The sequence below is a fragment of the Panicum virgatum genome, chromosome 9N, assembly GCF_016808335.1.
Source record: "Panicum virgatum strain AP13 chromosome 9N, P.virgatum_v5, whole genome shotgun sequence".
NCBI classification, from domain to species: domain Eukaryota; kingdom Viridiplantae; phylum Streptophyta; class Magnoliopsida; order Poales; family Poaceae; genus Panicum; species Panicum virgatum.
In genome coordinates, this window is record NC_053153.1 from 36,114,163 (window position 1) to 36,124,281 (window position 10,119).

Below are 10,119 nucleotides of genomic sequence, written 5' to 3' on the forward strand. Positions count from 1 at the left end.
ACCCGAGGTTAACACCGGAGGAGAAAATTTCGAGATCAAGACGGGTCTCATTACGATGGTGTAGGCCAGCCCATTATGTGGCGAGGCCAGTGAGGATGCCAGCGCTCATCTCCAGCAGTTCTTGGAGCTCTGCAGTACTTTTGTTATCAAGGGTGTATCGCAAGATGCAATCCGGCTCCGTCTGTTTCTATTCTCTCTCTTGGGGAGAGCAAAGCAATGGTTTTATGCTAACAAAGCTGCTGTGGATACTTGGGACAAATGTGCCAAGGAGTTCCTCTCGAAGTTCTTCCCAACGGGCAAAACCAATGCTCTTCGTGGTCGGATTTCGAACTTTAAGCAGGCATCAAATGAGTCAATTCCGGAAGCTTGGGAGAGGCTTCAGGAGTATATTCTGGCGTGTCCGCACCATGGAATGGATAATTGGCTCATTCTACAGAACTTCTACAATGGGTTGACACAGTCATCCCATGATCATGTGGATGCCGCTGCGGGTGGAGCTTTCTTCTCGCTGACCATTGAAAGAGCTACATCATTGATCGAGAAGATGGTTTCCAACCAAGGTTGGAGCGATGATCGCCTCCAACCGCACCAGCGAGGTATGCACTCCGTCAAGGAGGCCGACATGCTCGCTATAAAGATTGATCTCCTCCTCAAGAAATTTGAGGATTATTCCCAAGATAAGGCTCAGATGCAAACACTTCAAGCCTTGGAAACTCGCATGACGTGTGAGGTCTGCGGGAATGTTGGACATTCGGGCGACAATTGCCCAGAAACCCAAGAAGAAGCTCTATCCCTCAATGGCAGTAATGGGTTTCGTCCACAAGGAGGTCAGGGGTGGAATCAACCACGCCCATATTACCAAGGAGGTAATGGGAATTCGAATTCTTTCGGCCCTAATCAGCCTACCTTGAGAGATCTTGTCTATGGCCAAGCGAAGATCAATGAGTCACTTCAGAAGAAGTTGGCCGCTATAAACAAATCTATGGAGACCATCCATGCCAAGATGGACGGAATCTCCACTGCCATCAAGAATCAAATGAGTTTCAACAAGATGATTGAGACTCAATTAGCTCAAGTGGCTGCTACCATGCCCCCTGCTTTGGAGAACGTTAAGGCGATAACCACACGAGGAGGTAAAACTACTCAAGACCCGCCTTATCCTAACCATGTTAACAGGAAGAAAGCAAGCCCGGTGGTAGAAGAACCACCTTGGGAGGAGGAACCCGAGAAGGTTCATGAAGGGAAGACGGCTCCGCATGAATTTTATGATACCCAAGTATTGCCGTTTCCTATGAGGGCAAAGAAGCCAAGTACAGATGAGTAGTTCAGCCGCTTTGTTGAGATAATACAACAAGTGAACATCAATGTGCCTTTGATGGATGCGCTGAAGGTTCCGACCTATGCTCGTTATATCAAGGGTCACTGAGGCATGCAGTGCAGCCATACTTCAACAATTGCCTGAGAAGAAGAAGGATCCAGGATTCTCAATGATCAGATGTTCGATAGGGGCATTGAACTTCGACAAAGCCTTATGTGATTTGGGAGCCAGTGTTAGTGTGATGCCGAAGGTGGTCTTCGACCAACTCAACTACACAGAGTTGACACCAACACCCATGCAGTTGCAATTGGCTGACTCCTCAGTATGGCACCTAGAAGGAATCGCTGAGGTTGTCCTAGTGAGAGTACAGGACTGTTTCGTCCCAGTCGATTTTGTGGTACTTGATATGGATAATCAGAAGGAGACTACTCTCATTCTAGGACGGCCGTTCCACAATACAGCAGATGCACATATTGATGTTGGGGCCAGAGAAATCTGACTCCATATCAATGGTAAAGAGGATAAATTTTAGTTCCGACCCAAGAGAGAGCAATGTTTGATGATTCGGGTCAAATTTGGGCCAAATCCTCAGAAAATCAAAGAAGTCGAAGTCACACCTTCTCAAAAAGATAGTCTTATACCTTTTATGAAGACAATTATGAAAGAAGATCCAGCGAACTCAAAAAGGTCTAAGAAGAAGGGTAAATCAAAGGTTACTACATCCGAGGATCCTGTTCCTGCGCCGTCTACGCCATCAAAGAAGACCAAGAAAGTGTGGCGCAAGAAGAACAAGATGTCATTGACCGCTACTACTTCTCCAGGTACGGACGAAACGACCTCAACCTGATCAGGTATGGAGAAAGGTCCTGCTTTTCGACCCTAAACTAAGAGCTAGCTTGGGGGAGATTCCTCCCCTAAGTCAACTGTATCCCTTTATTTGCTTTCAATAAAATTTGATAAAAACTTCCAAAAACAAAATAAAAATTTACTGCTTTATTTCCCTTTTCCATGATGCGCGGTAAGAATGTTTTAACTCCCTTTTGATAAGTTGAAAGGATGAGTTTTGATTTGCACTATCATGTCTGCTGTGCTTAGTTTGAAAATAAGAGTTCTCTTGAGTTTATATTTGTTGGTTATACAAATATCTTGCCAATAAACCTAAAAGTTCAGTGGGTTGCATATGCTTGATCCAAGTCTAAGTTGTTGTGAGTTTAGATATGGTAAATAAGGTTATGCAAGCTTATTCTAGTGATGCTTAAAGTCTGGAGTTATTTTCGGAAAAAAAATTAATTAAAAGGCAAGTTCCCCAGCGATATGCAATGTCCTACCAGAGCCATATGCTATATTCCATGAAAAAAACCTTATACATAAACTGCTTGATGTTCTGTTGATTTTTGTCAAATTGGGTGACCCTAGTGAGATATTCTTCATGCTTTCTCGATCATAAGTACGTACACGTCCCATCCATTTGCTGTATTCCTACACTAGGAATTAGCACCACCATCCACTCTACATCTATAAATGCTCCATGCCTTGGTGATCTCTCTCATAGAACATCTCTGAAATAAAATAAAAGTTAGATTATGGTTGCCCCAAAAAGAAGAGAAAAGATGGCATGCCAAAGAAGCATGACCCAAAAAAGAGAGAGAGAGAGAAAAAGGGGTAACCATGTCTCAAAAAAAAGAGAGAGTGACTGGGATGATTCGAGAGAGAAAAGCCATTACCTCAAGGAGTAAATCATATTCATCCATCTATCCATCCACTCATACACTTTCACCTTTTGATCGAGATTACATGACTTGTTTCTCCACGGATCCTCTCTTTGACTTTACAATAAATAGAATACAAGTGTGCCCTGTTCTTATCCTACCTTGAGCTCCACAAAGGCTTGTAGGGAAGATCAAAGGCAAACACTGTCCTGGTAAGGAAATACAAGATGAGTGCCTCGAGAGAGTTATCCTGGGAGCTTTGCCATGTTTTTAAAAATCTTTCAAAAAAGTGTCTCCAGATGGATTGCGGATCTATGAACAAGTAAGTACTACTTTATGCACCGCTCTAACTCTCAATAGCCCAAGACAAGGAGACAGCTAAAAAGCCCCATGAGGAAGTAAGGTAATTGAGCGAAGGTATGCTAACCAACTTATTTAAGTTTATAGATGAATCTCTTTGCTTCAGACTATGACATGACAGGTAAGGTACGAGTCAAAGTGATTTTCTGATCAACAACTTGATTTGTCCTACTTTGCTCGGGACGAGCAAAGGACAGCTTGGGCGATCTTGTTGACGCTCACTAACGATCATTTCCAGGCGTCAACTTGATCAGAAAATCATGAGAGTTTGCATTTCTTACACACATCCTTATCCAATAAAGTCCCTAAACCACACTTTACCTTTTAGAATATGCAAGTTGTGTTTTCAAGCTAATATGCAGGTTGCAAGCACACTTATGCCCGACATAAAATTGCAGAAATTATCATAGCACCGATTCAGGCTCAGATGGACCAAAAGTGATGCAAGAACCCAATTCAAACGAGTCAAGATAGGCCAACCCCAACGTGGATCAGACAAGGAGGCTCCACACAGCCTGCTAGAAGAAGTTGGGGGCGGTTGGCGGCCCGGGTAGGCCGACCGACCTACCTGGTCGGCCGACCAGGCCCGTGGGCCCCATCGCCTCGGCCAGGGCACGTGGCGCCTCCTCGTTGGTCCCCTACGTCGGTTGTGCAGGCTTCATCCTGTGGCTCCCTGCTATAAATACAAAGGGGGGGTGGAGAATAGGACACACACACTCACCACACACCTCTCAATTCCTCTCTTGCATTCCTTGCATAGTCTTTAGTCTTAGTGGAGTTTAGGAGAAGTCTAGGAGTCATCGAGTCGCCAGAGTTGCTCGAGAGTTTGGTATGGGTTCATCTCTAGCTCTCTCTTGTAATATTCGGTCGTTTATAATAGAATTAGACTATGGTTACCGATATCTGCTTGAAGTATATTCTAAGTTATCGAGTATATGCTTCTTGTCATGGTTGTGTTATTATTCAATGCTTGCATTGCATGATCGCCCTGTGCTGGAGATGGTTAGTCTTTTGTTCCTAGAACTCTATCAACTGCTCCAGTATTCGTATGATTGCTCTAGTGTGATGTCTGTCCATCCGGAGGGTGGGGGCTCCGCGCGGGACACTAGAGTATCCCTTACTAGTGTAGACATGGTGTCTAGATTAGCTAAGAGTTGCTGGATGTCAACTATACCCACGGTTTGTAGAGGTAGCCGGCAGGTGGTGATAGCCTTGTCTGAGCCTTTTAGTAATCCTCCACATTCGGTATGGGGGATAGGAGGTACGTAAAGTCGCCGGGGTGTATGGGCTCCTCCCGTTACTTGGATAGCGATCTCCCTGTTGTGTAGTTTAATCTCTGACGAGCTAACTAATGAGAAAGTGTGGACATAGCTGGCCTAGCATAGCTAACTCGAGCTCTGACTTTTACCTTGCTCCCGGCCTAAAGCAATCTTTATTCTTTTATTTATCCAAGAGAGTAGTTTGTGTGTGTGTCACACTACCTTCTACCATGTTATTATCTTACCCCTGTTTATGCATGAGAATATCCAATCTAGATAGAGGTCACCAACTGATCTATATATTCTCTCACTCGTCGCTTTCCACGCGGAAATATAAATGAAACCCCGGTATACTCCCGGGTAAAATGCTACAGCGGTATTCCGTGCTCTTGCGGATCTATTCGTGGTACATGAAATACTGCCACCCCAAATTGGCGTCTGCTGGCGTCATCGCTAGGTGACGTTGGTAGGTGCCAACAGTATCCCTGAGTAGGCTTGGCGTTGAACACCGATAGCTGGCGCGCCAGGTAGTGGATTCGGTGAGTTCATCAGTGAATTTGATGGCTAAATCAAGCGACGCCAACAACGTGCCTGAGGGCACAGCCCTTGTTTTTGGTTCCTGGGCTTGCATGGTTGATGGATCGGGCGGCTTCTCTAGTCACCTCATCACGCCTAAAAAAGAAGAATAAAAAACCAATAACCAACCTGCCGAAATTAGTAACACTGCCGAACTCAGCGGAGATCAAGCTCCACTCGAGCTTAACTCGAACATTACTGAGAACGCGTCGACTCCAACTCAAACTCTCGAGTCACCTGAGTCCGAGGCAAACGCTGGTCCTGAAAATTCTTAATTTTCTGAAACCCTCGGAAAATACGTGGCTTATCGAAGTCAATTAAATGCCCTAAGATCATCAACTCAGAACAACTCGATGGAGTAGACCGGGTCTGATGATTAATTGAGGGATGCATCAAGCTTGCAGAATCTGCTCTTGGCCCATCCAAGGCACAGCAGAGCCCAGAAACATTAAACCCACCACTAAAATAGTCGGGCGACATGTTCTCAGGGATCATTCGAGTAGACTCTACGTTGATCGATGCATTAATAAGGCTGAAAGTACTCTGCAAATCAAGAAGCAGAAACCGGGAGGAAATACCTGTGGGAAACCCGAAAGGGCAAACCCCCGGCTTAGTCGCGTGGGACCGCCACTTTCTGGGAAACCCTAGAACCCCACACCGAAACCTGCTCACAAGTGGACTCCTGAACCAACTGACATCTCTGACCCCTTATTGGATCAGGATTTCGATCAGTTCATGGAAAGTCTCGACAACCTCGAACCATGTGATGATCTCGAGAACTGGTCAGATGACGTCGACTTGTTTATGGACGCCATGGCTCATCGACCCCACATGCCAAACGCCCTTTGGGAACTAGTCAAGCTTAAAAAGAAAAAGGGAGCACCCAAAGCCCCTGAACAATCCAATGTCTCGATTTTTGACAAACCCTGGATTAAAGAGCTAGAAGGACTAACTCCTACACAATCCTGGCTACATTGGATGAACGAAAATGCCCTCCGAGTGGAGATGGGCATCCCACTTCTCGCTCATCCAAAACATACATTCTCCAAAATTGGAGGTCTACCCGATCCTGATTCCGAGTACTCCTACGACTCGGAAAACAAACTAGACAACCTGATCCAATACAGAAAAGAAGTCGAATCAAGCTCGACTAAGAAGCCCAAGTATGATCAGGACTCCCTAACCATCTTGGTCATATACGCGACGCCACAAGGGCGGATAGTACGCTGGGAAGAGACACGCCCTCAACCTCCTGAGGCTCCTAGCCCTCCGCAAGCTGATCTCCCTTCCCAAGAAGCAAAGTAGTTGAAGATCTCTATCGACAAATCCTCATGGTTCGCATCTCTGAGCTCCACGAATCAGACGATGACTCGTGGAACGCCTCAACCTTTACAACTACAACTTTGATGACTATGACGAGTACCTCTCCGACAACATGAAAGCTACTCCATCAGAAGTCACAGAAGTCAAGACTACTATCAAGCAAGACCCGAACACAGCTCCACCAGCAGTGACAGTTACTATCCAATTGGAAGAGGAGCCTGTGGTGTAGGATCTCTACGAGCGCTGTCGCCTGCTCAATCAGAAAAGGGCGTTCAGGCGCCAGTGCATTGCCAACCGTCGACAAGAATAGCAGGGCGACAAGTACAACTATTCAAATATTGATCTCCCCAATGTGATCAACATTGGTCGTGACGCACGCAATGTGATCGTCTCAAGGAAAAAGGAGGATGAGGAAGTTGAGGCTTATAGCCCTTCTTCCAATTATCGCATCCCAGCGCATGCCTCTGGATCCTTCAAGAAGCGCAAGCAGGCGAGTACCCTTCCTCAGGGCAAACCCCACACTCAGCACTGCGGTGAAACATCCCTTGGAGGAGACAAGATCAACAAAATGCTCCTACGAAAGTGCTTTATGCACCCAAAGAGCTCTCACACAGTCTTTGAGTGCAACACACTCCGCAAAGCCCTTGGAGCACCCTTGGTAAAGGAAAATTCACCAAAAATCTAGTCGACCATCATGTCAACTAGAATCATCCTTAAAATATTTTCATGATTAGTCATGTAAACCATTGCTCAAGCATCTACTTCTATGAGCTAGGGGTAGGTCTTAAGAGTCAGAGTCTGTCATTTTACAATTCCTGTAATCACGACAATTCTCAATTAAGTTGATTTCTTTATGACTACTTTGCTCTCACTCATGCGGCCTATATCCCCCTCTACACTACATAATTTCTGCTCAAACACAAGAGCAACTATCAAGTAGTTTTTAGGCCACGGCCTAGCCTAAGGAGTGCCTCCAAAGTCTGTCCCACTTGGGTAACCCGACGGGGTTCATCCTAACAGGTCGACTTTTGAGGATGCTCCAGTCCTTGTGTAGGACACCCTACTCGCATGCTCGAGTAGGTTATGGATACTTCCAAAATAAGTCCCACTTGGGTAACCCGACGGGGTTTATCCTAACCATTCTATTTTAGAAGTTACTCCAGTCCTCGTGTAGGACACCCTACTTGCTTGCTCGAGTAGGTTTTGGATATATTTAAAGTTTTTCCCACTTGTGTCAGACCCGGAGCAGCGGGACTGCTTATAGGCACAGAATGTTCTAGAGTAAGGGATAGTTCATGGATGTACCTTATCTTTCTTGTAACTACCCGAATAAGTGTAGAACTAGCTGCAATACAAAGGAAACTACCCGATTGTGTTGTAGTAGGACACCAACTGTACTCAGCTAGGACTTTCCATGTAACCCTGTCCCCCCGGATATATAAGGGCGGGCAGGGACCCCCTCAAAACGAGATCAACACCTAAGGCAATACAAACAACCACACAGGACGTAGGGTATTATGCAACTCGCGGCCCGAACCTGTCTAAATCTTTGTGTTCCTTGCACCATCGAGTTCCAGAGCAGTCGATCCCTACCTACAAACCTTACTGCTAAGGGTATCACTGAGAAGGCTTGGCGGTAAACACCGACACTTGAGTAACTTGACGAGGATTATCCTAGCCTGTCAACTTTAAAGATGACTCCAGTCTTCAAAGAAGACACCCTACTCGCTAGATCAAGAAGGTTTGTGGATATTTTCAAAGATTTTCCCACTTGGGTGTCCTAACGAGGTCTATCCTAACCGGTCAACTTTGGAAATTACTCCAAAAACAGTCATAGAGAAGAACGAAAGTTAAGTTCTTGGTACTCCAAGTAGTTGACGAGAGTCTCCCGCTTGCTTGGACCACCGAGAGTGTTACTGTAACACCCCAGGCACCACAAAGCGTAAGATGTCAGACAACACCCTTTCAACAAGTTGGAGTATGAAAAACTTAACAGCTTAACCCCACAAATAGAGTAAAGTGCGGAAGCAACCACATATAAGATATATAAGTTGAACCAAACTGTAGCAGTTAAAGAAGAAAATAAACAAAATATAAATAGCAAATGACATCCACACTCATTCTTATGAAGCCAAGTAAAAAACAACACAAGGTCTACTAAAAAAACCATTACAGCAAAACAAACTTTTTTTCCATTATTATTATAACATGACATTGTCAAAGATGTGATGATGTGTTGCTAATCCCATCCCTTCAAGCAAAGCATCCAATCAATTACCTAGAAAGATATAGGGGTGTGAGAATAAATCTCAGCTAGCAAACTGCTTTAACGAGTTATTTAAACTACAAGCTCATTAGACAACAATTTAAACAAAGAGATATGATAGGAAAGATAAATATAAAATATTTAAGAAGATCATCCTTATATTAAATAAATAAATAACCAAAACCACTTATGAACTTCAGAACAAAATTGAGAACAACCTCAAAAATACACTTCCATGACAAAGATAAATCACAATGCAATGCAATGCAATGCAATGCATATACCATGTCCACTGCCTCCATAGCCAACAAGGTATGAAGCTGCATCGTACCCATCCTTGGGCAATGTACGATGTTGTACCGGTACGGTCGCAGCTAGTAAGCGGCGACATAATCCACAAGAGCACTCCGGAATAGTCATATAACTTTCTCACCGACCTGGCTGAAGAGCACTCCGGAATAGTTATATGGCTTTCTCACCGACCTGGATCGATGCACATGCTCATAACAAGAATGCACATGATGCAATGATATGATGCAACTGCAAGTATGCTCCTCATTTGTGCCATACACAACCACATATCTGACACCTTATCATAAGACAACATATTTAGATTCATAGAATAATTCAATACTAAATCAATGAAATATTGCTTTGAGTAAGGTTCTGAATTTTTTTAATGTGTAGGCAGAATAAATAACAAGTCAAAGCTGTAGCAAAAACCACGGCTACATTTACTTGCCTTCGATGAAGATCAAGAGAACGTGAGTTAGGCGTGATCTAATGGTGCACCACCTGTTCAGTACAAACATTCTTACAAGGATTCACGAACATCAAGTAAAGCGCTACTACTCCCCAACCCATCATACCGAACAAAACAATGTGTATGGATTAGGGTAACAGCAGCACACAGCTTATTCTTTTTCTATCCTTAATTCCTGTTGGAAAATAATTATGATATTTTGCCACATGAAAGATAATTTCAGAACCTACAACTTTCTAGTTATCCAAAAGTAGAGAAAAATCATCATCATTGGGTAAATTTGAGGTGAATCTTAATCTGACAATCAGACAGATCCTGCAGAATAGCCATACTAAAACAGTGATAACTGAAGCTCCAAAATTCATATGAATATGAACTTTACCAATCTGGAAAGCTTATGAAATTATCTACAACTCTGCTAACTACCAGAAAGTCCAATTCTACAATTATCTTATGCTAAACTTCATGCTAACATACGCTGCCTAGAATTTCGAGACTGAAAAACTGTCAGATTCCAACCATAGTTTCTCGCTCATCTAAAATCT

General features: G+C 44.0%; 1 non-coding gene across 1 annotated transcript; it reads right to left on the minus strand.

Moving 5' to 3' along the window:
• Positions 1 to 307: 307 nt before the first annotated feature.
• On the minus strand, positions 308 to 414 carry LOC120693624. Its single transcript, XR_005683082.1, has one exon. It is a non-coding gene; the product is annotated as a small nucleolar RNA R71 (small nucleolar RNA).
• Positions 415 to 10,119: the final 9,705 nt, after the last annotated feature.